The following is a 26,530-nucleotide window of genomic DNA, read 5'->3' as shown; positions in this document are numbered from 1 at the left end:
ATAAGATAGAATCATTATAAGAATTACAGTAAATGTCTTTATAACTATAGGGACAATTCACAATATACAAATCACCTATCTCAAACCCTTACAAGCAACAGTTGTGATCGGAGGATCAAGAAAAGGGGCAGGTAGGGCGGCTAAGCGGCGCAGTGGGCAAGGCGCTCGCCACTAACGCAGGAGATGCTGGGTTCGAGCCCAGCTCTCGGCGTTGCTTCCGGCTTGGCTGGTCGTTCATACTAATACAATTGGCAGTATTAGGGGGTGGGAAAGCCAGTGGGTGGGGATCGGACGTTGTGGACAGCAACTCCTACAGGTCGGTTGGTGCGCCTGTACAGCAGAATCAGGAAGTATCGGGGGCAGCGTGAGCCTCCCACGCGTTACTCCTCGCCACTGAGAGATCGCGCTGTGCAGGTGAAAAGATGCGACGGCTGCCTCCTCGTGTACCGGAGGGGACACGTGATGCAAGGCTTCGTCCACATTGCAGCCGACCAGTGGAAGGCATGGTCTAACAACGTTTGAGACAGGAGAGGGTAGAATTGGATAATACGAAATTGGGATGGGAGAAAAATAGAAAATGGGGAGAAAAAGTAGATAAAAAAGATAAGGGGCAGGTTTTAGATAGGTCCGCTGGGGGAAGACAAACCTCAGCTTCCTCGAGGGCCACCTGGGTGTCCCTCTTGTCCTGCTCCGCTTGCTTGGCAGCTTTCTCCAGCTCGTGCATGGTTTTAGCCGACTCTCCTACTTGTTCAGTGATATCTGTTATCTCCTCTGAAAATGGAAACAAAAAAAACAAAAACATGTTCATTATACATGAAACCAATCACTTCCGCTTCATCAATGTGAGATTATTTCAAGAACAGCGCCTACGTTGAAGGTTCTTGTTCTCCCGCTTCATGCTCTCCAGGTGATCCAGAGTCTCTTCGTAGGAGTTCTTCAGCTTGAAAAGTTCTGTGCTCAGTGATCTGGACTCTCTCTGAGAGCCTTCCAGCTCCGACTGACTCTCCTCAAACTTCTGTTTCCACTCAGAAATAACCTGATATGAGATAGACGGCAGGTGTTAAAAAGGCCCGATCCTCAATCCAAAACAAATTGGTAGCAACGCCACTACTGAAAACCAAAATATCACACTCGCACACTTGATGTGGGCTCAAGCATATGAAATAATTAGACAGAAAGTTGTTTAATGTTTAGTTTGTTGTTTCTGTTTTTCTATATCGAGGCAAGTTGCACCCTAGCTGACAAAATGTAACGGCTAAACCTGAAGATTTACTGCATCTTATATAGCTGTTACACTGTAGTTAAAAAGCTAAATGGGGTAAGAAATTTCAGAAAAGTGCATTTTCCATCTACAAGTCAAACTTTTGAAGGACATTATGTATATACCCACAATTTAGAACTCATGCACCACCCTTTTATCTTGATCCTCCAATCACAACTGTTGCTTTGTGATTGGAGGATCAAGAAAAGAGGGCAGGGTTTGAGATAGGTCAATTCTAAAACGGGGCTTTAATCAATATAATCAATACAACCTCAGAATGACGATGGTGGTGGAAAAAGTGCTATTGCCGAGACTCCCGAGAGAGAAAAAATTATTTGCCAATGAAAGAAACACCTTATCAAAGTTCCTCTGTTTCTTGTCCAAGGATGCCGTGGTGGCGTTTGACCTCTCAATCTCCACCATGAGGTCCTCCACCTCCGCCTGCAGCCTCTGCTTGGTCTTCTCCAGCGATGCACACTTGGCGTTCCCCCCTTCGGTCATCTCCTCGGAATCCTGCAGCCGCTGGGCGAGCTTCTTCCTGTCAATCAACATGGGAAAGGTTTTGTTTTTAGCAGAGGGGAAAAGAGTACTATTGAAATATGTTATTCAATTAGTACTGTGAAGTGCTGTTACTACTTCTGTTACTACCTCTTGATTGAAAATCACAAGGATTTTGTGCATGCTGCTCCAATATTCATTCTGGCGTGGTCACTCTAAATATGTATAATTCACTATAAATTGGTTTGAGAATGGTCCCTTTTTAATTATATCAAAAAAGGTTATGTCTGTAAATATTACAGATCATATTGTACACAGTACTCTTACAAACCTTCATAAAGTTGACACCCCATGTCCTCAAAACATGAATAGAAATTATTCAAGTCATTAGTGCTGCATGGGTTAGTGCTGATTTGTGCTGCAAAAATTTAAAAAAAAGTGAATACAAGATTACTCCGAATCACTTCATAATGGGTGTGTATAATAATTCTCACTTGGCCTCTTCGAGTTCCTCGGTGCGCTGGATGGCATCGGTCTCGTACTTGGTTCTCCACTGAGCCACCTCGCTGTTGGCCTTAGACATGCCGCGCTGCAGCTCAGCCTTGGCCTCCTGCTCCTCCTCGTACTGCTCCCTCAGCAGCTCACAGTCGTGCCGCGCGGATTGCAGACTATGGGCCAGGGCATTTTTTGCCTGAAAGAAAGACTCACTTCTTCAACCATTATCTGAAATGATAAAAAAAAAAAAAAAAAAAAAATCTAACCCCGACTAACCTTAATGTCATGCACTTGTCCTAATAAACTAACCTACACTGTAACACGCAACACTTTGATGAACATTGTTACTCAGCTGATAGAGTTATACCCTTCTTGCTGTCTTGTCGCACAGAACTTGTAAGTCGCTTTGGATAAAAGCGTCAGCTAAATGACTAAATGTAAATGTAAATGTAAATGTAACGTGTATATGAAGGTATACTTTATCCACAGCTTACTAAGTTATGCTGCTGGCCAGTATGACTACTACCACACTGTCTCTATACCTGTATCACTGTAATCCTTATATATATCTATATCTGTACATATCACTTATCTACTCTTACTAGTTGTGCTATAGTATGACTTACTACTAGAGTGTCTTTATACCTGTATCACTGTACATATACACTCAGTAATACTAATTTATATATTTTATACCCAGTTTAATCACGTGTACGTTGTATATTGCTGTTGCATTTTACTGTTACATTTGCACTCTGGTTGGATGCCAAACTTATTTTTGTTGTAATGTACTTGTGCTGTATAATGACAATACATTTTAATATAATATAATATAAAGCTGCCAAAATATCTTTATTTATTATAATTTATAAATTATTGATTTGTTTTCCTTTCGTTTCAAACCTTAATGTCCTCCTCCCAAAGTCTCTTCAACTCTTCAATTTGCTGACTCCCCACGGTTTTCACTCGGTTCAGCTGGGAGTGAGAGGCCTCCTTCTCCTCCAGTTGTCGCGATAGTTCCCCTGTTCAGGATGTAAAAGGTACACACTTGTTTCCCTCAGGCTTCCGCCACGACGGATTTATTTGATGTTTTGTATCGCAAACTGAAATCGTACCATTTTCTGTTTGTAGACGGGCATTAAGTGTTGTGTAGTCACTCAGAGACCTCTGGGCTTCATCCGACTTGGTCTTATACTCATTGCTTTGGTCTTCATGGTTTCTGCAAAGTTTCTCCAGATTAGCCTGAAATGTTGCGTTTTGAGGCAGAAAAACCCATAGTGAGTGAACTGTGATTTGAAACATTAAACTGAGATGAACTTGGAACGCAACGGAAATCATGAAACCCCTACAGTGAACTTGTTAGATTGATTCACTCATGTGTTTCTGTTGCCTGTCCGTCTTTTACCTTGCTTTTCAGAACACTCTCCACATTGCTGGCCAAGTCATCGATTTCCATCTTGTATTCACTCTTCTCTTTCTCGAGCTTCTGCTTGACCCTCTGCAGGTTGTCGATCTGCTCGCTCAGCTCCGCCACGCTGTCGGCCTGCTTCTTGCGCAGGGTGGCGGTGATGGACTCGTGCTGCAGGGTGGCCTCCTCCAGGTCACGACGCAGCCTGTGGAACTCCGTCTCACGCTTCTTGTTCATCTCCACCTGGGAGGCCGTGGTTCCTCCGGCCTCCTCCAGCCTCTCGCTGATGTCCTCCAGTTCCCTGGAGACATCCGACCTCTGCTTCTCCACTCTGGCCCGAGTGGAGCGCTCGGCCTCGATTTCTTCCTCCAGTTCTTCAATGCGAGCCTGTGGTAAACATTTGTGTAGTCAAGTAATTGTATTTATATAGTACAAGCAACTTTTAGCAAAGCATTAACAATGATGCACATGGACAGTAGGTGCAGAGCTAAGTGGAGCCTGCACACTGAGATATGATTAGTCTTTTAAAATGTTTTTACCAAATTAAGACATTTCAATCCATAGTGGATCATGATTTGACAAAGACCGACTATCAATGCAGCCGTTGTTGGTAAATTAAGAAGACTAAACATATGTTTTTGCAGGTTCTATTTCTAAGTCATATACCTGAAGCTCCTTTATTCTCTTTTGAAGTTGAGTGCTCAGTGCCTGCTCATCCTCAATTTTACACTGCAGAGTGCTGAGTTCAAAGTCCTTTCTGAGGAGAACATTTTGCATTTGAGAAGTCAGAAAGCATTGATATTCTTTTTGTTAGTCCCATCTCTTCTTCAGATCAGACAGACTTATTTGACCTAGTAGTATGTAGTAGAATTATTCAAATTCACCATTTACTTTTTCAATCTCTCCTCTGTTTGTTGCTTTTCATTCTCCAGGTCCATGATGGTTTCCTGTGACAGCTTAAGATCTCCCTCAATCTTCCTTCTGGTTCTATCCAGATCGGTACGCATCTTCTTCTCCTGCTCTAGTGAGCCTTCAAGCTGGAAGAAGCCAACCATTTAGCTGCAGTTACTGGTTCAGGTTCAGTCTCATTACTGGATCTCGTAAATAAGCCACAGTGGGACAGTATCATGTCTTTCCAGTGTTTTTACAGACTCTACAACTGTGCAGGAATTAGGCATTTTCTTTTGAATGTGTTTTTGAGGTTACCAATGCTTACAGGCAGCCATGTTGGAAGAAAGAGAACTATACAAACAATTTGTGAAAGGCCTCTATTGTTGATCTGAGATACTTACATCATCAACCTGCTGTTCCAACTTGATTTTGATCTTCGTTAGACTGTTTGCTTTGTCCTCCTCCCCCTGCAGGTCATCCAGGGTCTGCTGGTGCACCTCTTGCAAGGCTTTGGTCTCCTTTGAAGACTTGGCCAGGTGTTCCTCCAGCATGGCCAACTCCTCTACCAAGTTCTTCACCTGCGGTAAGAGGAGGTACAGGCAGGTCAAAGCTACCCTTGGAGGCATGACTTTGACTATACAGATTGTTATTATTTGTGCAGAACTTGTCACCAGAGCGCCCCACATTCTTCCACTGGAGGGGGAAATATAATGACGCAAATAATCTAGTGATCAATGCACAGCAAATGTCTTAGTTAGAACAAGATTGTGTAAGCTAAGAAGTGTTGTGTTTGGGTGAAACCGTTTAGGTGGAAACAGATAAACCAGCGTGAGGGGGGGAGGGGGGAAGACGTGAGGGGGGGGAAACGTGAGGGGGGGAAACGTGAGGGGGGGAAACGTGAGGGGGGAAGACGTGAGGGGGGAAAACATGAGGGGGGAAGACGTGAGGGGGGAAAACGTGAGGGGAAGGGGGCCAGGGCTTCATGGATCCTTGATCCTCAATGAGGGCAAAGGTGTAGGGAAGCTGCTAAGACATTTTCAGTAGTTTATTGAACATTTCTGGTGGAAAAACCCTAGCAAACAAATTGTTATTCAATATACAACATTCTTAAAGTGTTAAAAACACATGTGGAGGGGATCTGGTTTGAGTAGGCCTAAATTAAACTAAAGATTGCTTCTGTCAAACAGTAGGAATACTACATCCTTCAGCCCTGCGGTGACGGTACTTAACGCTGCTCTCTTTGTGGCACCTTGTGAATTCATGCATTCACGGTACCGGGGGTTCTGACCTTATTCTCCGTGGCATATTTCTCCTTCTCCACCTTGGCGATGGTGAGCTCCAGGTCGTCTATATCCTTCTTTAGCTCTGAACACTCGTCCTCCAGCTTCCTCCTCTTGGAGGTGATCTCCGCGTTGATCTCCTCCTCCTCCTCGATCCTCTCTGAGATCTCCTTGTTCTTGGCTTCGAGGTTGATCTTGCTCTTTATGAGGCCCTCGCACCGTTCCTCCGCGTCGCACAGGTTCTCCCTCTCCTGTTAAGAATAGAATATAGAATAGAAATACTGTATTTATCCCGAGGGAAATTCGCCACTACAGATCGCTCACAGTAAAGAGTAAACATTTAGGTAGTCAAAAACAAAAGTCACGAATACGAATAAAAATAAGAATAAGAATTAAATACGGTCCAGGATATACATTTTCTATGTTATATACATTCTAAAATATAAAATATACAGTCAGAATATACAGTAAGTGAACAGTAAAAAGTGTAAAATTGTACAGTGTCGATTTAAAAGTAAAGTAAAAGTCCAGGAAGATTTGATAGTACTGTCACCCTGTGCTCAGTGATGCAGTGAGGCACAGTGATGCGTTATAGAGTCTGATGGCTGTCGGAATGAAGGAATTCCGACAGCCATCAGACTCTGTAATGCATCACAGGTTCTCCCTCTCCTGTTAAGAATATAATATAATATAATGAAGGAATATAATATATATATAAAATAATATATAAACCATATTGATCATATTAACTGACATGGCAATACATGGCAACTACCTCCTGAGCCACTATTTAATCCAAACGCACTTTACCCCAATGAAACAGTGTTGCCTGTTAACCTACTGCTTGAATTTGGAGATACATGTCATTCTTCTCCTGAAAAAGGACCACCATCTTCTCCTCCAGCTCCTTCCTCCTGGTCTCAGACTTTAAAAAATCTTCCTTTAACCTCGAGAACTCCTCCTTGATGTTCTGCATCTCCTTTTCAGCCTCTGCACTTCGTAACAGCGGCTTGATCTTGAAGAACAGCCTCATCCACGGCCAGTTCTTCACATTCATGAATGAACGGATGTTGTATTGGATGATGAAGATTGATTCTCTAAATGTGACAATGGAAAAACAAAAGGAGAATACATTTTCAAGTTGAAATATTGAAATTGGAAAGTGGAAGAGAGTGGAAGAGAGTGGAAGAAAGTGGAAGAGAGTGGAAGAGAGTGGAAGAGAGTGGAAGAGAGTTGAAGTTCCTCCGGTGAAGTTGTGGCTCACTGACTTGGACATGGCCGGTTAGCCTAGGCATTCTCCAACTGACACCTCTCCCGAAGGCTAACCGGCCATGTCCGCTTCCATTCATTGTGCTAAGCTAGGCTAACTTGTAGCCAGATAGCTTTCTACTGAACGCACAGAGAGGAAACTGGTATCTATCTTCTTGTCTCTCTCTGGAGAAGACGGTAAGCTAATTTCCCAAAATGTTAGCGTGTTCCTTTAACTGATACTTAAAGGAACAGTTCTGATTTGTTTAACCAGAGCCCTATCTGCTACTTAGCAGTGTTGTTGTTGACTGGGAGAGTCCTTTCTGTTCAATGCTGTTCCTTCTACTAGAAATAGTCTGTGGCTAACTAGCCAGAGCTAGCATGAGGACCAGCATGGGTTGTGCTGAGAAAGGACTCTATCAGTCAACAGCATCACTGCTCAGTAGCCAATAGGGCTAGGGTTCCAAAAAACAGAACTATCCCATTAACATCTGGAGAGAATTAGGGATCTCCTTAAAGATTTAAGGAACATTTGAACATTTAAGGGACATGTTGCTGTCTCTCCCCCCTCCCCTCCTTTTCCACTGTTTTTGTTAAATATTGAAGAAATCTCAAATCTTTAACATAAATGCTTCCCAAATAAATATTGGAAACAAATGCAAGAATACAGTTTACATTTGTCTAAATAAATAGTTTCCCCCGTAGTCGTAGGGGATACAAACCTTTTCTTAGACATCTCCTTAACCCGCAGCCTGGTGACGTAACCCCTGGATATGGCTTGGATACGAGTCATCAACACCGACAGGCGCTCATCTCTCATCTCCTCCAGAAGACCCAGCAGGCCGGCTTTGAAAAACACCTACATGTCGCACAGATCATCAACAGAAGTAGTTGCCGTCACAATTATCCCAATACTTTCAGTCAGTTGGTTAGTTAGTTAGTTAGTTCACTCACACACACACACACACACACACACACACACACACACACACACACACACACACACACACACACACACACACACACACACACACACACAAAAGACTTCTATTAAACACACAAAAGAACGTGTTTCGTGAATGTGTTTCTTGAAAAAATTACCTTAGTGTATCCAAATTTGTACTGGGCATGGTCCACATCGATGGAAGAGAGCAGTTTCTCGGACGCCTTCTTGCTGTCCATAAACTGCCCTTCAGGGATCGCGCTGGCATTCAGAATTCTGTACCTGTAAGAGAGAACGTTTTACGTTTAAATTCAAGTTTTTACAGTTTCACTCATAAGACGTGTGGTTTGGTGGTTAATGAGAATACATAATGTGGTGCTACCTCTGCCTGAAGTCGCCGTAGAGGATCCTGCTGGGGAACCCCTTCCTGCAGATCCTGATCCCCTCCAACACACCGTTACAGCGCAGCTGGTGGAGGACCAGTTGGTGATCCATGATCCCTAATGCGGTGCGGGATGGGGGGGTTTCATAACCAGGTAAATGCCAGAGTGAGTATTTAATGGGGGGGTGTCTGTCTAATGTCTAATGTCTTTTGTGTTTGTGGTGTGTTTTTGTTTTTATTTTTATTTGGTATATTGTATTTATTAGTTAAATCAATTAGTTCCTTATTGTTTTGTCATTATTATTATTATTATTATTATTATTATTATTATTATTATTATTATTATTATTATTATTATTATTATTATTATTATTATTATTATTATTATTATTATTATTATTATTGTTGTTGTTGTTACTGTTGATGTTGATATTGTGTTGTTGTTAAATATATATATTTTTAAATGTATCCAAAAAGAAGTGTACAGAAATAAGCAAAAAATAAAAAAGCATATAAAATGACAGCATATAAACCATAACAATAAGACAACAAGGTGAGGCAAAATGTAAGGATAACAAATCAATTAAAACACGTAAAACTTGATTGACAAATGTTGCGATCAAGGTTCTAAACTCTGCAACCAAGGGGATAATCTCAAGCTTTAACTCAATGGAAGCCAACCACGTAATATTACGTGTTTGCCCGACAACCGTTTGGTGCCAGACCACGTAATATTACGTGTTTGGTTCATTTTTCTTTTTTTTCGATTTTAATATTCTATTTAATGCCAGGGACCCGTATGTTGCCGTTAGAAGCCCTACTGTGACGCCGAGGGTGCAGTACCTGCCAGATTCTCCCAGGTGGCGGTATTGAGCTGCAGTAAACCCTGTTCCAGACCCTTGTGTTACACTGTAAGGTCTCCGGGCGCAGATTTTTACTAGACGGCAAGGCTATAGGTTCAATCGGTCGCATCCAAACGTCTACGGGACATCCGATGCATATGCTGTGATTGATTATGCCATGGCCCTAATCGACATTGGATGTACTAGATGGCGATCAAACTATTGGAATATTCTTTTTGGAATACTCCCGGCCACAGGTAAGGACTATCTGACGTCAATTCTGGCTTGATTGTGCAATGTTTTCATACCGATCCAGCTGTTTTTAGCATTCAATACTAATGCCGTTACTGGTAATCAATAATCAGAAATTACTTCCCCCGCCCCCCCCCCGTCCCTTTCATGCATTCATGGTGGAACATAATACCGATCATATGCATTTGGATTTTTAACTCTAGCTTGTGTAGGGCCGAAACGCCAATGGATTTAACGTTATTAGCTTAGCGCCTTATAAATAGCTTTGCAGGAATTATCCCAGATCATTCCGATATAACACTCATATTCACCACGGTATAAAACGGGAACGTATTGATGGTATATTGAACGGAAGGTTCATACTGTCAATTGACAATGACATTGGATACATAGCTATAATATAGAATATAGTTATAGCTCTACAAACAAGGTGACACACTCCTATCTTTTAAAGCATGGCATTGCTACGACGGGCCCCGTCTAATAGCTGGCAATCAATGAGTTATGGACTGTTGAGTTCATTCCACGAGCTAGAGGGGCATCCTAGCAAAATGCAGATTCACCCTGTTCCGAGGAAACTCGAGGGACCTGTGCAACCCAGATTCGGCACAAACAAGGGACTAAACACGTTTAGCAATTATGCAACATCAATGTGGATCGCCCTACCCACAGCTGTAAAAAAATCCCGACCCACCTTCAAAACCGCTCTAAAAGAGCACCTACGGGAGGCTGCAATTCGAAACTGGCCCCCGTAAATGTCCGAACACCCGCCCGTTTAACAGTACTGTATATTTGCATATCTTGTATGTCACAAATGTAACAGTACTGTATATCTGTATGTCATGTATGTCATAAATGTCATGATTAGATTAGATTAGATGATTAGATTAGATTTTTATATCTGAATACCTGTATGTTGTGTATGTCATAAATGTCATTATGAATTGAAAATGGGGACCCTGATGTAAACAAGACAAAGGTCTTTCTCTGGTCTGCATCCCCTTAACCCAGGGGTGTCAAACTCATTTTCACAGAGGGCCACATCAGCATTATGGTTGCCCTCAAAGGGCCAAGACCATATAAATGTTAATGTAATGTAAAATAAATGTAGCTAACATTTACATATTGTTAAACATGTTGTTTCTGTATTTATTACTTATTCAAGTCATACATATTGCATATGCATTTGCATAGATGTAAAAATATATGTTAGCTTATGTTATTTTAACAAATAATTTTAGTTTATCAGAACCCCATATTACTCCATCAATCAATGATCAAACCATTAAAGTAAATAACAAAGAAGAATATCATCAAATACAAGCTATGACATTAAGTTTGTTCAAAACCTTTTTGTCACAGTCAAGAGGGGCAGAACTAACAACTGTGAGCTGCAAAGAACACGTGGGACAGATGTAGCAGATGTTACAAAAACAAATGGCTGCACAAAACCTTGCATACATCCAACTAATGGAAGATTGTTTAATTAACTTTAATTAACAGATTGCAGAATGGGTACAGTACAGTACAGCTCAATACACACAATTGTTAAGGGGTTGCAGACCAGAGAAAGACTTTCGACTTGTTTACATCAGGGTCCCCCATTTTCAATTTGTAATGAAATTGCTATTATGTGTCTGCATGAACACACAACTGTAACTGTACTCAAAAATAACAAAATAAGGGTTGTCTCAGTTCACAACTATATTGGTCAAGTTTTGGGTGGGACTTGTTTGCGTCCCTACAGCTTCTTATTCAATTGAGCGAGATGCTCGGTTATGTCACACAGCCAGTTTGCATCTGACAGTTCAGACAATATTTCTTCAACCCTTTGTTACCTATTCCTCCTGGATCTTTTTTGTATTTTGGGCTGTAAAATTGTCAAAGAATGTCTGAGGAGTAAGTGCTTTTGACTTTTTTCCTTTGTTACTTCATCAATACCTCAGATGTTCAACATACATGTATGTGTAAGAATGTGTAATAACTAAGGCTGTCAAAGTTAAAGCTTTATTAACCCACAATTCTTTTAACGCCGCAATTTTTTAACCCAAGATTAATGTTTATAAAAAATAAAAATAAAAAATAAATATTTTTTTTATTATTTTTTTTACCAGAGCTCTTGGGGGCCACATCAAATGACGTGGCGGGCCACATTTGGCCTGCGGGCCATGAGTTTGACACCTATGCCTTAACCCATTCCCGGCCAACCACGGACATGTCTGTGTTTCGGATCCAACGGTTGAGGGCCAGGTTGTTTTGGCTTTATTCCATTTTAATAACCTACTCAATGTCACCGAGCGGCACTGCAGATTTACCCTACTCTTGGAATTCGGAAAAGTGCATTACCGGCCAGATCCTCGTAGGGGCGCTGTCTCGATAATGCAGTGTTCCCTGTGGCAGAACGGTGTTTTATTTTTTTGGATCTCAAATGGACTTTCCTGTTAGGGTGAATCTATGCGTGTAGCATGTAGCATGGAATTCGTTTTGGGAGCTGAATTCAGTGTGCAGTAAAGGAATATAGCATCAGCCAATGGACATATGGATCTACCAGATGGCGATCGATAACTGGGAAATCCTTTTTGCAGTCCAACCGGCCACAGGTAAGATCGTTTTCACGTAAATTACATGCTGATCAGGCCTTGTTATCATACCCAACCAGGCGATCAGTGAATGTGGCTACTGAGGCTAACGCCGTTATTGGTAATCAATATCAGAAACGACGTACCCCTTTCATGCATTCATGGTGGAACATTATATCGATCATATGCATTTTGATTTTTAGCTCTAGCTTCTGTAGGGCCGAAACGCCATTCGATTTAACGTTATTAGCTTAGCAGCCTGTATCTCGTTTTGCAGGAAATATACCAGACCAATCCCATATAACGCTTATATTCAAGACGCTATAAAATGGGAACGTATTGATGAAAAAATTATTTCTTTAAGCCATTTTGAAGCGACGGTTTATAGTGTCAATTGACAATGAGAATGGACAGATAGCAATAATATAAAGTATAGATTTAGCTCTACAAACAGCCTCACGCACAATGAAACCGTATTATGATATGCTGGCCTTATAGAGTGGGGCCGTCTAATACCTGTGGCCGTCAATGTGTTAACAATTGTGTGTATTGAGTTGTACTATACTGTACCCATTCTGCAATCTGTTAATTTCAATCAATCAATCAATTCGAAACCTTAAGGATAAAGGTTAACGTCATGTAACAACGGGGCCAGATCCTCTCGTGTTTACCTGGTGTCTTGGTCTCGTTCGGGATGAGGCATCTCACAAAGTGCGGATTTGTCGACCTGAGGTTCGACATGAGTTTGTTGAGGTTTTCCTGCGGAAAATGGAACATTTAAAACGTCCCTCGATAGAGAACACTCAAACGTCATTAACTTAATGAAAAGAAGAGATAGTCCCGATTTTTCAGAAGCCTATTCTGATTAGTCTCAAAAACATGAAGCGTGAATGTTGCTTAGCAAAAATAATGTACGCCTCTCATTAACTTCCAACTGGGATGCATGGCCATGATGCACAAGAAATGCTAACATTATCTTCTTCCAATATCTAAAAAAGGGCTGAAAGGACACTCGGTTTACAGTGTTGGCTTCCTGAAAATGTGGGACTATTCCTTTAAAATATGATTATTGAATTGGTCATGAATTGGTCATCATAACATCATTACCCTGAAAAGTGCAGAGACCGTCTGGAAGGAGGAGCCTTTTTTCTTCCCACCTTTCTTTGTTACATCTGCAGCAGAGCAGGTACAACAAGACAGAGGGGTGTTATGGTAGATTATGGTACGAGGCAGTGCAGGAATTATAGTATTGTCATTTTAACATAATTAAACCCTTGCACTGAAGAATCATGCAACTAAATTTTTCACTCAGCTTTGAACAGTTTGGAAAGCCAATCCAAATCACTTGGAGTGTGAATGTGATGTATCACAAGAAGGTACTCAACTTGTCTTGTCTTTAACTACAGGTGTGGATGAAGACAACACTCTAACTTACCATCTTTAGATAATAACGTGTATTACTGTTCCTCCGATAAAAGCTTTTTTTTAAGTTGGTTATTTGTCTGAGGTACTGAATTACTGTCAGTCAGTGTTACGTTATTATGGACAGTGGTGGAAGAAGTTCCTTTACTTAAAGGAAAACTCCAACGTTTTGGGAAATTAGCTTATTTGCCATCTACCCTGGAGTTAGACAAGAAGATACATACCTTTTTCTTCTCTGTGCATGCAGTAAGAGTAGGAAGACACACACTGTTAGCCTAGCTTAGCGTCAGTCACTGGAAGTAGGTTCCTCCATTAGCCTAGTTCCAAACGTCTTCCTACGTCTTCCATCATCCCATTTAAAACCCACCTCAAAACCCACCTGTTTAGGCAGGCGTATGTCTGATTTTATTTTTTCTCTGATTTTATATTTTAATGGATTGTGATTGTGAATTTAACTGTTTTTAAATTGTTGTACGGCGACCTTGAGTGCCTTGAAAGGCGCCTTATAAATAAAATGCATTATTATTATTATTATTATTATTATTATTATTATTATTATTATTATTATTATTATTATTATTATTATTATTTATTATTATTATTAAATTATTATTATTTATTATTATTATTATTATTATTATTATTATTATTATTATTATTATTATTATTATTATTATTATTATTATTATTATTATGCTCTGATTACATGTGTCAGGCTTCAAATGTGAAAGGATATAATCTTCATACATTTGCCATGTTTTCTATGCAAAACTAGTAACTGATGGGTTCGGATAAATGTAGTGGAGTAAAAAGTAAAAGTATAAAGTTCCCTAAAATTTAAATACTCACGTAAAGTACAAGCTTGAAATTGTACTAAGTACAGTACTTAGTTACTCAAAATACTTAGTTACTTTCCACCACTGATTATGGAACATGAACTGACCGTCAGCTGTGGAATAAGTAGCGAAAAGCTGAGACAGCAGCTTCAGGGCAGCTTTCCGGTACAGCTGGACCACCGTGTCATTTAACGGGTCCTTGTTCTTCTCCAGCCAGCCGCTGATGTTGTAGTCCACGGTACCGGCGTAGTGCACCAGGGCAAAGTGGGCCTCGGCCCTGCATTTGGTCGGCTTGGGCTTCTGGAAGTTGCTGTTCTTGCTAAGGTGCTGGTCGTACAGTTTGTTCTTGAAGGAGGAGTCTGTAGCCTTTGGAAACATGCACTCTTCCTCAAGAATGGAGAAGATACCCATTGGCTAAAAAAGGAAAATAAATTATGTTTTTATTGTTGTTATTATTATTAATAATAATAATTTGTTCATTCTTATTCTACTGGTTTTGTATTCTCATTCTGTGTAGAATAATTTACAGTATATTGTTGAATATAACCTAATTGACCCAACTCAAATTCCGCCCTGTTGCTTACATCGGACAAACCAAAAGTGTGTTCACAGTTGCGATTGGAGGATCAAGGACAATAGGGCGGGGCTTGAGATCAAGGTAAATTCAAGCCTGTCCTTCTGATGTCATTGTGTTACCTCTCATATATATACACTGTATGTCAGTGTACTGTAGAAATATGAATATTTTAGGTAGTAAAAATGATGAACCTTCTCGATGAGCTCGATGCAGGCGGCCAGGTCCATGCCAAAGTCGATGAACTCCCACTCGATCCCCTCCTTCTTGTATTCCTCTTGCTCCAACACAAACATGTGGTGGTTGAAGAACTGCTGCAGCTTCTCGTTAGTGAAGTTGATGCACAGCTGTTCCAAGCTGTTCATCTGCGTCGGACACCATATTCAACAATTAAGTTAAAGGAACACGGCAACATTTGGGGAAATTAGCTTACCGTCTTCTCCAGAGAGAGACAAGAAGATAGATATACCAGTTTCCTCTCTGTGCGTTCAGTAGAAAGCTATCAGGCTGCATGTTAGAATAGCTTAGTGTAGACACCTGAAAATGTATGACTATTATTCAATGTGTCTAAAGGCCCTCCCATAGTCGAGCAGACTGTACACAGAGCAGACTCCGCGGAGGTCCGCGCGGACTCTTTGAGCTTTTGATCTCAGCGGACGTCCGCGCGTCAGAAAATAGGAGCTTCGCACTTTGCACTCTGCTGTGGGTCTGCTTTGACTCCCTTTGAGTCCGTGCGGACCTCCGCGGAGTTGCTCTGTGTACAGTCTGCTCGACTATGGGAGGGCCTTAACGCTAATCCTTTGCATTCCCTGTGTTCACGAGGACGTTGTGTAACCGGCTGACCGCTCTTGATCATCCCTACCCTGACATTGACACTTAACTTGCTGCTCTCTTTGATTCTCCCTATCCTAACATTGACGATTCATAGTGGGACAGGATACAGGTGCCGCCAGGGGCGCTGGTGGTTACGTTGGGCAGGGAGACACAGGTGAAGAAGAATGGGTTCAGAGCGCAGTGCCGAGGGAGGGGCTTTCTCTTCAGCGTTTTCCACAGAGGGAGGAGGACGCACGGAACGGCAGCTCCGGAGATTCAGCACGCGAGAGATAAACTCAGTTACAAAGCGGGTTATCCTAGAAGTATGCGGTAGCTTAGCGTTTGGTTAATGCGGAAGAGACATTGTGAATGAACCAGCAGGCGAGCGACTGCCGAAGACCAGGTGGTAGATATTGTCCACCTTGCGTTAGCTGTGTATAGGCTGTGTTTCCAACTGGTTAAGTTTAGGCCCTCTTTCGAAGTTGGTTAAGGTTAGAGTTTGTCTTTAGAGCAGGGCGATAGACCACCAGCCCTGATTCCAAACTCTAACCTTAACCAAATTCGAAAGAGGGCCTAAACTTAACCAGTTGGAAACAAGGTGTACAGTAATAAAATTAGGAATCAATCAATTCAATAACCCACGCTCAATTAAAACAGCGCACCTCCCAGCTGCTTCTATAGAAAGTAGGTTAAAAAAAATAATAATAATCTTATAGGGCAAAGAAACTTTTTTTTCCTATAGGGCAAAGAAAACTTTTTTTTTATTTGTTTTACCTACTTTCTATAGAAGCATCTAAGAATTAAGTTCTATAGAAAGTAGGTTAAAAACTAAAGAAAAGTTGGATGTGTTAGTTTGTTGGATGTGTAACTGAGGGGTACAATTCCCTGACTGTATTGATAAGTATGGTATCATTAAACCACTACCGCTTTATGTACTTTAATTACTGGCCATACAGTACATGATATATAAATATGATGAACACTTCCCACAATGAACCGGTTCCAATCAAAGTGATAATTAAGTATTTATTGCAGCAAAAGGTACATAATATACTTCTCTATTATACTTTGGATGCGCTTATAAGGCAAAGGAATGTGCGTAGGCAAATCAATAATGAATGTCCATTCTCTGGTTACGCAGGAGGTAATTATACAACCTGAATCTTAGGGAATTATATCTATGGTACACTAGTAATATATAGCGGGAGATACTGGAAGGGTCCCCCCGGTTGTAAGCCAGCAGGGGTAGAGGATCTGTCGGTAGTAGAGAGTCTGGTCAACGATGACTAAGGAGACTCCAAGTACAGGAGACGGTGCAATAGCCTCTTGATCCACAGACGAATACAGCTGTTCTCCGTAGACTGTAGCTCCACAGTGAAGAAAGCTAGCCGGCCTCAGGCTCTCTGAGGCGCAGACTCGACTGGTCTCCTCACAGGGTAAATCCAACACGTGTAGGCGTCGGCGATTCTCCGCTCCATAAATCACAGGACCAAAACAAATATAATCCAGCCGCAAAGGGCTATGTAGTCGTCGGGTAGATTAATCCAGTGTACATGTCCACACGGTTCTCGTCTAGGTCTCCTCGGGTGAAAGCGCCATGAAAGCAGCCCAGCCTGGATAAGCACTCTAGCTGGTACGAGGAAGCGTTGGTGATGCTGGTCACTGTAGAACTTTAGCCGCACGATACACTATACACAAATAGACTATTACTGACTTAATAGAAATATGTCGCACTCGACGGTATAGCGCCAAACTCTGACAATTCAGTTATTAATTCGCACGCGGTCTCAATGCTCTATTTTGGGGCCAAACAGGCCATACTTCACCGCACGGAGTATCGTGGGTGAGGCTTCAACTTATTGGGTAACTCTGACTTCTGACTAAGTAAGACTAAGTGCTTCTGTATTCACCTGCGCCATATTTATATGCACGGCGAACAAACTAGTGCCAATCTCATTTCTGTCGCGTATCCCTGGGCAAGGCCGGGCTTGTACAGACATGTCTTGACGGTGACTTTGAACCTGACTCCGGAGGCATGGCCCCTGGCGCCTGTGGACCGCTGTCCAATAGGAGAATGAAATATTATGGTCTGTACTAGGCTAAAGGGACATTCCGTGTATATGTACAAGGAATATACAAGGGATATCAAACGATATACAAATACTATGCAATATATATCAATCAATAAATATATATATTCGGTTTAATCTGATCCTTTGTAACAGGATGTCTAGGTGAAAGACAGTTGGATGTCTTAGTTTGTTGGATGCCTAGGTGGAAGACAGTTGGATGTCTTAGTTTGTTGGATGCCTAGTTGAAAGACAGTTGGATGTGTTAGTTTGTTGGATGTCCTACTGAGAACAGTTGGATGCACTTCCGAGCTGCTTCCACATGGAGGCAACTTCTCTTTTTTTTTTGTGGGAACTACCTTTTCTGGCGGATGGTTTTTTCAATAAATCTTCAATTAATGTGTGTTTATTGTATAGCAATAAGGTTGGATGAATGTGCCAGTTGTATAAAAGCATTACACCACTTGTAGTCGTGGGTTGTGACAATTAGACCATGCCTAGGGGGGTCTAACGACCACCCCTAGGCATGGTCTAATTGTCACAACCCACTCCTGCGCGTGATGTAATGCTTAATTAATGTGCATTCTGTCTAACCCTTTTCTCTCCGGGTAATGCTCATTATTGTTTAACCCTTTCCCCACCCCCTGCCTATAGTTCATTGTAAAAGGTCTCCACTCGTCATTAAGGAAGAGTACTGCTTTGGGGAGCGAATATATCATCCATCTTACTGCCATCGGGTGTGGGAGGGCCCAGGAAGTATTGGGGGAAGTGTGGGTGTGTGGGGAGCTACTGCTGATCGCCCTGGAGGGCAAGAAGGACCAGCGTACCATTCCTAGGTCAGTGAATCCTAGGCCCCATCCACTCCTGCTGCCCGACCTCCATTTCAACATTCCTGGCCTACAGTCGGGGACCCAGCTGGACTCAGCTCTGCTGCGTTCTCGCTACCAGGTGGCCGTGTACAACCACTCCCATAAAGCAGGGATAATCCACCCTGCTACATTAGCACAATGAATGGAAGCGGACCTGACCGGTTAGCCTTCGGGAGAGGTCTTAGTTGGACAATGCCTAGGCTAACCGGCCATGTCCGCTTCCATTCATTGTGCTAAGCTAGGCTAACGTGCAACCAGATAGATTTCTACTGAACGCACAGAGAGGAAACTGGTATCTATCTTTGTGTCTCTCTCTCTGGAGAAGACAATAAGCTAATTTCCCAAAATGTTGGCATGTTCCTTTAATCACAGGGGTTTGGAAACATTTGCGTCGGTATCTTCGGGCATCAATACTCACCTCAAAAATCTCAAACCCTGCAATATCAAGGACGCCGATAAAATACTGCCTCGGTAACTTGGTGTCGAGCTGCTGGTTGATCCTGGTCACCATCCACATGAACAGCTTCTCGTACACTGCCTTGGAGAGGGCACCCGTGGAGTTATTCACCTGAGAATTAATCACTTTTCATGAGAACCGCTGGAGTGGAGTGTGTTGAACTATGAGGTTTGCTGATGTAGAAGATGTTACCTGCTGGACAGTCTGTCCTTTGGTGACATACTCGTTCCCGACCTTCACTCTGGGGTAACACAGCGCCTTCAGCAAGTCAGCGGAGTTCAGACCCATGAGATAAGAGACCTTGTCTGCCACTATTGGAAAGACAGAGCAAATCGACAGACCGTATTGATGATTTATTCATACATTTAAAGTTATCATCACACTCACTACACACTTGCTTTGAGTCTTTTCTGACTTCTATGGCCTATCTGCTCCTTCTAAGAATGAATGGTAGAGAGAAAGTAAAGATGAGAGAATGTTGGAAAATCCGGCTGTTGAACACAAGACCCTTCAAAGACACAGGATGCAACTATTTACTCTGGTAAATGGTTGCATTTGGTATGTATCAAAAGTAAAAGTGCACATTCTATATGACGTTTGTGTATTCCTGTGCTTGGGAGCATTCAAACCTCTATCCATTGACCCCTAAAGGTTATGTTAAAGTGGTATGCGGTCCAGTTATGCTGCTCAGATTACATCCTCTTGGAAATTGGCAGACTTGAAAGTGCATCATCTTCATCAACTTGTGCCATGTTTTTAATATAAAATATTGTTCTTCAAAGTAAATACCGATTCAGGTTCAGATACATTTAGTGGCGTAAAAGGTACAGTACAAAAGTACCAAGGTCCCTAATGTGAAAATACTCAAGTGAAGTATAAGTACCTTGGAAATGTACTTAGGTACAGTGCTTGAGTAAAAATACTCACTGAGCCACCAGCACTGTATCTCAAACCCTGCCCCCTTGATCCTCCAAGGGAAGCAACGGTAGTGATTGGAGGATCATGAAAAGAGGGCGGGGCTTGAGCTAGGTCCATTTCAGTTCAAAGCGGAGCCAACTCACCCTCGGTGCCGTCGGGCTCCGCCTGCTCCTCACGCTGCTTCTGCTTGAACTTCATGTTGCCGTTGTGCATCACGGCACCGGTCAGCTTGTAGATACCTACCTTCTCCTCCGCGTTAAACCCCAGGATGTCAATGGCACTCTGTGGAAGAGAGAGAGAGAGAGAGGTGCTGAGGAACTGTGACTGACTGTAACTGTTCTCAGTGGTCGAAGAAGTACACAGTTTCTTTACTTAAGTAAAAGTAGAAATACCAAACAAATTTACAACTCTGGTAAAAGTAAAAGTCCTTCATTCAAATTCTACTTAACCTTAATATTTTCAGAAAATCTGCCTAAAAGTACATGCCCCATGTAAATGGAAGATTGCTCCACTTCTACAAGGTCAATTAGCATGTTCTTGGTATCTAGGGAACATCTATGGCCATCAGCACTGTATCTAAAACCCCGCCCCCTTTATCCTCCGAGGGAACCAAGCAAAAATACTTGTCAGGGAGGTGTACTCACATCTGTGGCCATCAGCTCCTCTGTGTCGTCGATGCTCAGCACGGTGAGCTCCCCCTGGCTGATGAAAGGGTAGTCGTAGGGGTTGGTGGTGACCAGCAGCATCTCTGGAAACAAGCACAGGTGTTGATGCTCAGACCTTCCAGTTCAGCACTGGTTCCAGCTTTCAGTTTTATATTTTGCTTTATAGTTAAAATTATTCTATAGCTGCTATGCCTATAAAAGACATTAAAGCAACCACTACACACACAAAAACAATGCTGATTTAATTGTGTTGTGTTCATTACAGCACAATGAGATGATGTAGATGAAATAGCTAAACCTGTCTTATAGGGACTGCTACTTTATCATTTCATTGAGCTGTAATTAACACAACACAAGGATTCAATGTCCTCGATGACATCACTGGTGGAATTCAAACTAATTTACCCTCAATAACCGTCAAACTACACAAATGTACAGTACATAAAACTTTTGAGTTTTTCGATGTGTGTGTGAGATTATGCAAAATAAATCAGCATTGTTTTTTGGCAAAGTGGCCCTTGAGGACAATTTCTATATTTACCAATTAAATCCGGCTTCTTGTTTGACATGATCTGATAGAAGATGTGATAGCTCCTCTCGGCAGGGAGCTGAAAGGTTACCCTGGATTTTTCCAGAAGGTCTAAACATGAGGACAGTTCAGGTCAAAGGATGCAACACAAACAAATCAACGGTGCTGTAAGTGGTATTGTCTTTGTTCAAATAAGTGTTAAAAGAGCTGTAAGTGGTATTGTCTTTGTTAAAATAAGTGTTAAAGGTGCTGTAAGTGGTATTGGCTTTGTTCAAATAAGTGGTCTGTATGTTTAAAAAATAAAATAAAAAAAAGATAGCTCTGCACACCAACAGCCATCATTGATATAGATTGTCTGGTCAGTAACATGGGTCTCCCAATCCCTCTGCTGTGCAATAAACACAAAATACATATTCTGGTCACCCGTTCCCACTTTATCCAATCAGGAGAGAGAACTCACACACTGCAAAAAAGGTCTGACAAAAATAAACAATAAAAACAAGTTTTAAGCAATATGTGCTTGAAACAAGTACAATAATCTACCAGTGCAGTAAGCAAATTTGGCTGGGCAATAAGTAAAAATATATAGGGTTCTCTCTCCTGATTGGATAAAGTGGGAAGGAAGATGTATTTAATGTATTTTGTGTTTCCTGCAGAGCGGAGGGACTGGGAGACCCATGTTACTGACCAGACACTCTATATCAGTGATGGCTGACGGAGTGTACTGTAGAGATATTTAACCCAAAAAAATACCACTTACAACATCTTCAATACCACCGAAATAACAACGATATGACTGTTGGCAAACGTACAAGTTTCAATATCTGCTGAGGCCAGCTTCCCCTTTGTTCCAAAGTGGATGCGAATGAACTTCCCCTGGAAGAGCGGTTTCAGGTTATTGAAGTGACTTTGTTACAGTTCAGCTGCCACACTGCGGAATTCATAATAGGAGCTTACAAAGCGAGAGGAGTTGTCATTCCTCACAGTCTTGGCGTTCCCAAAGGCCTCCAGCAGCGGGTTGGCCTGGATGATTTGATCCTCCAGGGTCCCCTTTGAGAGAAAGTCGATGAGGTCAAATATGTTAACATCTGAATTTGCTGGCGCGACACATTACACATTGTTTATTATGTGACGGCGTTGGGCTCGATCCACTCTCAATTCAATCAGGTCAAAATGTAAACAGAAAAGTCTGTTTATTTACTCATGATGTTCTCATTTATTTCTCAGTGGGTCGGATAGTTTCTTATCCATTCCCTGAATTGGTTGAATTGGAGCCCAACCCTGCTATGTGGTTGTGTTATTATTTCTGTAATGTATTATTGGATGAAACCTGCATTTCCCCCCAAATTGCACCTTCTTGCTTAAGTCTCCCATCGACGCAATTGTTGCAAAGTACTGGATGACGCGTTTTGTATTCACAGTCTTCCCGGCACCCGATTCTCCACTGTCAAGGGTCACACGGACCATTATGAGATGAGCAATTGTAATTTAAGTCAAAACAATCAGTCAGTGAAGCAACTCGTACTTACGTGATCAGGATGGACTGATTCTCTCGATCTGTGAAAAACAAACACCTCCTTGTGACATTGTATTTCAATTTCATTGCAAAAACTAATTGTACAGAAGACTATAGACTATATGGCTCATTTTGGACCCCTAGCCATATTTCCTACTTACTTAGATGCTGTTGATCGGTAGAGTCCGCTTTTCAGTTTTTCATACTGGCTACCAGTGTTGTAGTTGAGTCACTAAATCTCGAGTCCGAGTCGAGTCTCGAGTCCCCAGTGTTCGAGTCCGAATCCAAGTCCGAGTCACCAAAGAAGAGCCTGAGTCAAGTCCGAGCCGAGTCCTCATTACCCTAGTCCAAGTCCGAGTCCAAGTCATCAAGGTTGAGTCCACTCCACTCTGGCAGTCAAAGAGCTGACATACAAATAAAGAAGTTCTACTGTACATTAAACATAAATGACACAGCGGTCACCATTTCAAAGGGAGTTCATTTACTTTGTGACACAATAGCCAAACAAATGCACTAGCCATCAATATCCTATGCCAAATTATTAGGGCCTATTACAAAAAATCAAATACAAATAATAACTATTTATCAATTAAGAAGTCCGAGTCCGCGTCTGCACCTTCCGAGTCCGAATGCAGTCAATGCTCGAGTCCAAGTCCAAGTCCGAGTCATCAGTGCTCAAGTCCAAGTCGAGTCACGAGTCTAGGACTCTGACTCGAGTACTACAGTACAACACTGCTGGCTACACACAGCTCCTGCTAGTCAGCACAAAACCAATGCAAAGTCACCAGGCCCATGCTCCAGCCCTGAAATACAGTGCCCACAGTGCATCCCAAAGTAGTTTTCAGTGTTTATTTCACAGGCTAGTACGGACAGGAGTGTGGCCCCATTGACTTATTAATTGTGTGTCTAACTGGCCGGAGCGGTGGGTATCCTGTATGAAGAACAGCATGGGTTGTGCTGAGAACGGACTCTACCGATCGACAACGTCATTGCTACTGTCATCAGAATCAGAATCAGAATCAGAAAAGTTTTTATTGCCAAGTAAGTTTGCACATACAAGGAATTTGGTAATTTGGTGCATCAACATTAACAGACAATATCAACACTTACAAAGCAAATAGGAGTAAATAATAAAAACATTTAAAAAAAGCGTTTTAAGTAGAATTAAATCAAATGGAATATATAAACTAAATTAGAATAAAAATACAATAGAATAGAGGACAGGGCTGTATAATTGTGCAGGATTGTTGTAGAATATATATGTAACGGTTGTGACATCGGCACCTTAAACGTCGATGCCCCGAGGGAGTTTCGAACCCAAGTCTCCCGCGCCGCGGGCAACAGCACAGACCGCTATACCAAGACGTGCTTTGTAACGTGTCTATGTGTCTTTTGAGGATGAGAGTGAGTTCAACCCATAGCACCGCTACTCACCCCAGTCACTTCACAACATCTGAAGTCCATCGTGACTGCGCTTCGCGGTACCATCCGTTACATATACACTAAATTTGAATAAAAGTAGGGAATAGTGCTAGGGATACAACATCCTGAACTTTAATATTTTTGTGTGACTCCGCTATGAAAGCCGTGTAGTATACCTGTGAGCATGTACTGGTAAGCGGTGTCCGAGATGGAGAAGATGTGGGGCGGGACCTCCTGGCGCTTCTTCCCACGGTACCCAGCCACCACCTCTGGGTTGTAGACCGGGAGCCACTTGTAGGGGTTCACCGTCACACAGAACAGCCCAGAGTAGGTCTAGAATGAGAGAGAAGACCTCATGACGACAAGATTCATGAAAGTAAATAAATAAATAAGTCAATGAATGAAATCAATTCCCTGAATTTCCCCAAGGGGACCAATAAAGGAATATCTTATCTTATCTTAACATATCTTATCTTATCTTACCTCAAATCAATCAATCAATCAATCAATCAATCAATCAAAGTACTTTGAAATATAAATCTGGTCTGTATATGCTGTGTTACATTATGTAAATGTCCTCTAGTCAACTGTAATGAATATGCAGTCTGTTCTGTATCGCAAGCACATCAACAGTCATGACGAAATACAGAATATAAATCAGGTGTCTTAGTTTTTTTTATTTATTTTTTATTGGTCTTTTTCCCCCTCCATTTTCCTCCGATTTTCTCCCATCCCAATGTTAGTCGTATGCCAATTCCCAGTCCCTTCCTGGTCGCTGCGCACTTACCCCCCACAGTCAGATCATCTGGGAGAGTGGAGGCTACCACGTGCTTCCTCCGACACACGTCCAGCCAATCACCGCTTCTTTTCACCTGGCAGCGCGGATTCTCATTGAGAGGGCGTAGCGTGTGGGAGGACCACACTATCCCCCTCGAGTCCTATCCGCGCTTAGCAGGCGCCCCGACCGAACTGTAGGAGTCGCTGTTTACAACGACCCGGACCCACCCCGCCAGCTTCTCCCACCCTCTAATACAGCCAATTGTATTAGTGCAGACGGCCAGCCAAGCTGGTGACAACCCCGGAGCTGTGAGCTGGATTCGAACAGGCGAATCCAGCTCACAGCTCCGGGGCTGGTGACGAACGCAATCTCCGCTCGGCCACCTAACCGCCCTAGGTGTCTTAGTTTTAACCCACTGGACGGAGTGTGGTCCAGAGACGAGTCTAAGTGATCGGTGCCTCACATAGATCATCCAAGCCGCGTAGCGCTCCTTCAGGTTGAACAGCACGGCCGGCTCGTTGAGGTGGGTCAACATGGCCATGTCCTCAATCTTGTCGAACTTGGGAGGGTTCATGGGACAGATGTCATCCTGCTGCACTATGACAACCTGGGACATTGAGAGACGGGTTCAGTCACGCGTGACTAGATTAGGAAACGTGAACACGGCAGGTGGAAAGATGACAGGGAACACGATGTCAGATAGTCTTGTTCTTTGCATATTAAATCCTGTTCACCGGATGAATACATCACAGCTGGAGTCAAACAAATGAAGTTGTCGTATTACAGCGTAGCTACAGTTTGCACAGTACTGTTTCATTCTGAAAGGTATTACATCACATCCCCTTGGTCTTACAATTAGAAATGTACAATTTAGTCAAATTGTTATTAGTTTTATCCAAAGCGACTTACAGATTGTGAACAACATGTCACCAGGAGGGGTACATCTCTGGCAGCTAAGGGTCAGTGGCATTGTTCCTCAAATAATATCACAGTGTTACACTCTGAGTGCATAGTAGGCTATAGACATATTAGCAAGATAGGTAGTATATAGTCTTAAATCGACATCTAGGATGGTTGGTACTGGTGTAAACTATTGTGGTGCACACACACACATACAAACACACACACACACACGTCACACACCTTCAATTCCTCCGTCAGCACGGTGATCTTGGATCCCTCTAGGTTCTTGATCTTTCCTTTCACATACTCCATCTTTGGGTCGGCCACAAAGACGGCTGTTTTGGCGTCGAACGGCATATTTTGTGCGTTGATCCTCTCCCGTTCTGGCTTGCGGAGGTATGGGGCAGCCACACCAAATATCTCCATCTCAGCATCACCCATCTTCTTCAGCTGTAGGAACATGACGTGCATCTGTTTTACCCTTGTGTGGTGTTTGGGTTTCACCCAATATGTGTGGTGGAAACCACAACATTATTGGGACTTTTAAATAATGATGCCATACAATTAGTGCAACTTTAACTAACTCAATTACAAAAATTACATCTTTACCATGTTTACACCAACAATTTCCACACTTTGGAAACACCTCATAGTAATATACATGTGTAGGGGAGGTGCAC

General features: G+C 42.3%; 1 pseudogene across 1 annotated transcript in view; it reads right to left on the bottom strand.

Annotated features, from left to right (window-relative positions):
• Nucleotides 1–26,291, bottom strand: part of LOC311240474 (myosin-4-like) — a 33,010-nt pseudogene extending 6,719 nt beyond the window's left edge. The window contains exons 1-31 of the transcript in view: nucleotides 26,091–26,291; nucleotides 25,411–25,554; nucleotides 24,346–24,502; nucleotides 22,761–22,788; nucleotides 22,562–22,675; nucleotides 22,189–22,281; nucleotides 22,044–22,107; nucleotides 21,244–21,342; nucleotides 20,682–20,785; nucleotides 20,181–20,319; nucleotides 19,312–19,430; nucleotides 19,081–19,230; nucleotides 15,106–15,276; nucleotides 14,445–14,751; nucleotides 13,187–13,251; nucleotides 12,751–12,838; nucleotides 8,407–8,524; nucleotides 8,183–8,306; nucleotides 7,804–7,940; nucleotides 6,675–6,930; nucleotides 5,842–6,084; nucleotides 4,955–5,131; nucleotides 4,554–4,699; nucleotides 4,329–4,419; nucleotides 3,660–4,049; nucleotides 3,370–3,496; nucleotides 3,158–3,276; nucleotides 2,254–2,450; nucleotides 1,616–1,799; nucleotides 871–1,036; nucleotides 647–771 (exon numbers count right to left, since the gene is read on the bottom strand). The product of the transcript in view is annotated as a myosin-4-like (transcript). The remainder of the gene's footprint in view (nucleotides 1–646; nucleotides 772–870; nucleotides 1,037–1,615; nucleotides 1,800–2,253; nucleotides 2,451–3,157; nucleotides 3,277–3,369; nucleotides 3,497–3,659; nucleotides 4,050–4,328; nucleotides 4,420–4,553; nucleotides 4,700–4,954; nucleotides 5,132–5,841; nucleotides 6,085–6,674; nucleotides 6,931–7,803; nucleotides 7,941–8,182; nucleotides 8,307–8,406; nucleotides 8,525–12,750; nucleotides 12,839–13,186; nucleotides 13,252–14,444; nucleotides 14,752–15,105; nucleotides 15,277–19,080; nucleotides 19,231–19,311; nucleotides 19,431–20,180; nucleotides 20,320–20,681; nucleotides 20,786–21,243; nucleotides 21,343–22,043; nucleotides 22,108–22,188; nucleotides 22,282–22,561; nucleotides 22,676–22,760; nucleotides 22,789–24,345; nucleotides 24,503–25,410; nucleotides 25,555–26,090) is intronic.
• Between the last annotated feature and the right edge of the window lie 239 nt (nucleotides 26,292–26,530).

The sequence above is a fragment of the Notolepis coatsorum genome, assembly GCF_963971535.1.
Source record: "Notolepis coatsorum genome assembly, chromosome: 14".
Classification (NCBI taxonomy): Eukaryota; Metazoa; Chordata; class Actinopteri; order Aulopiformes; family Paralepididae; genus Notolepis; species Notolepis coatsorum.
Note: the sequence above shows the minus strand (reverse complement) of the source record. Positions and strands in the feature narration are given on the sequence as shown.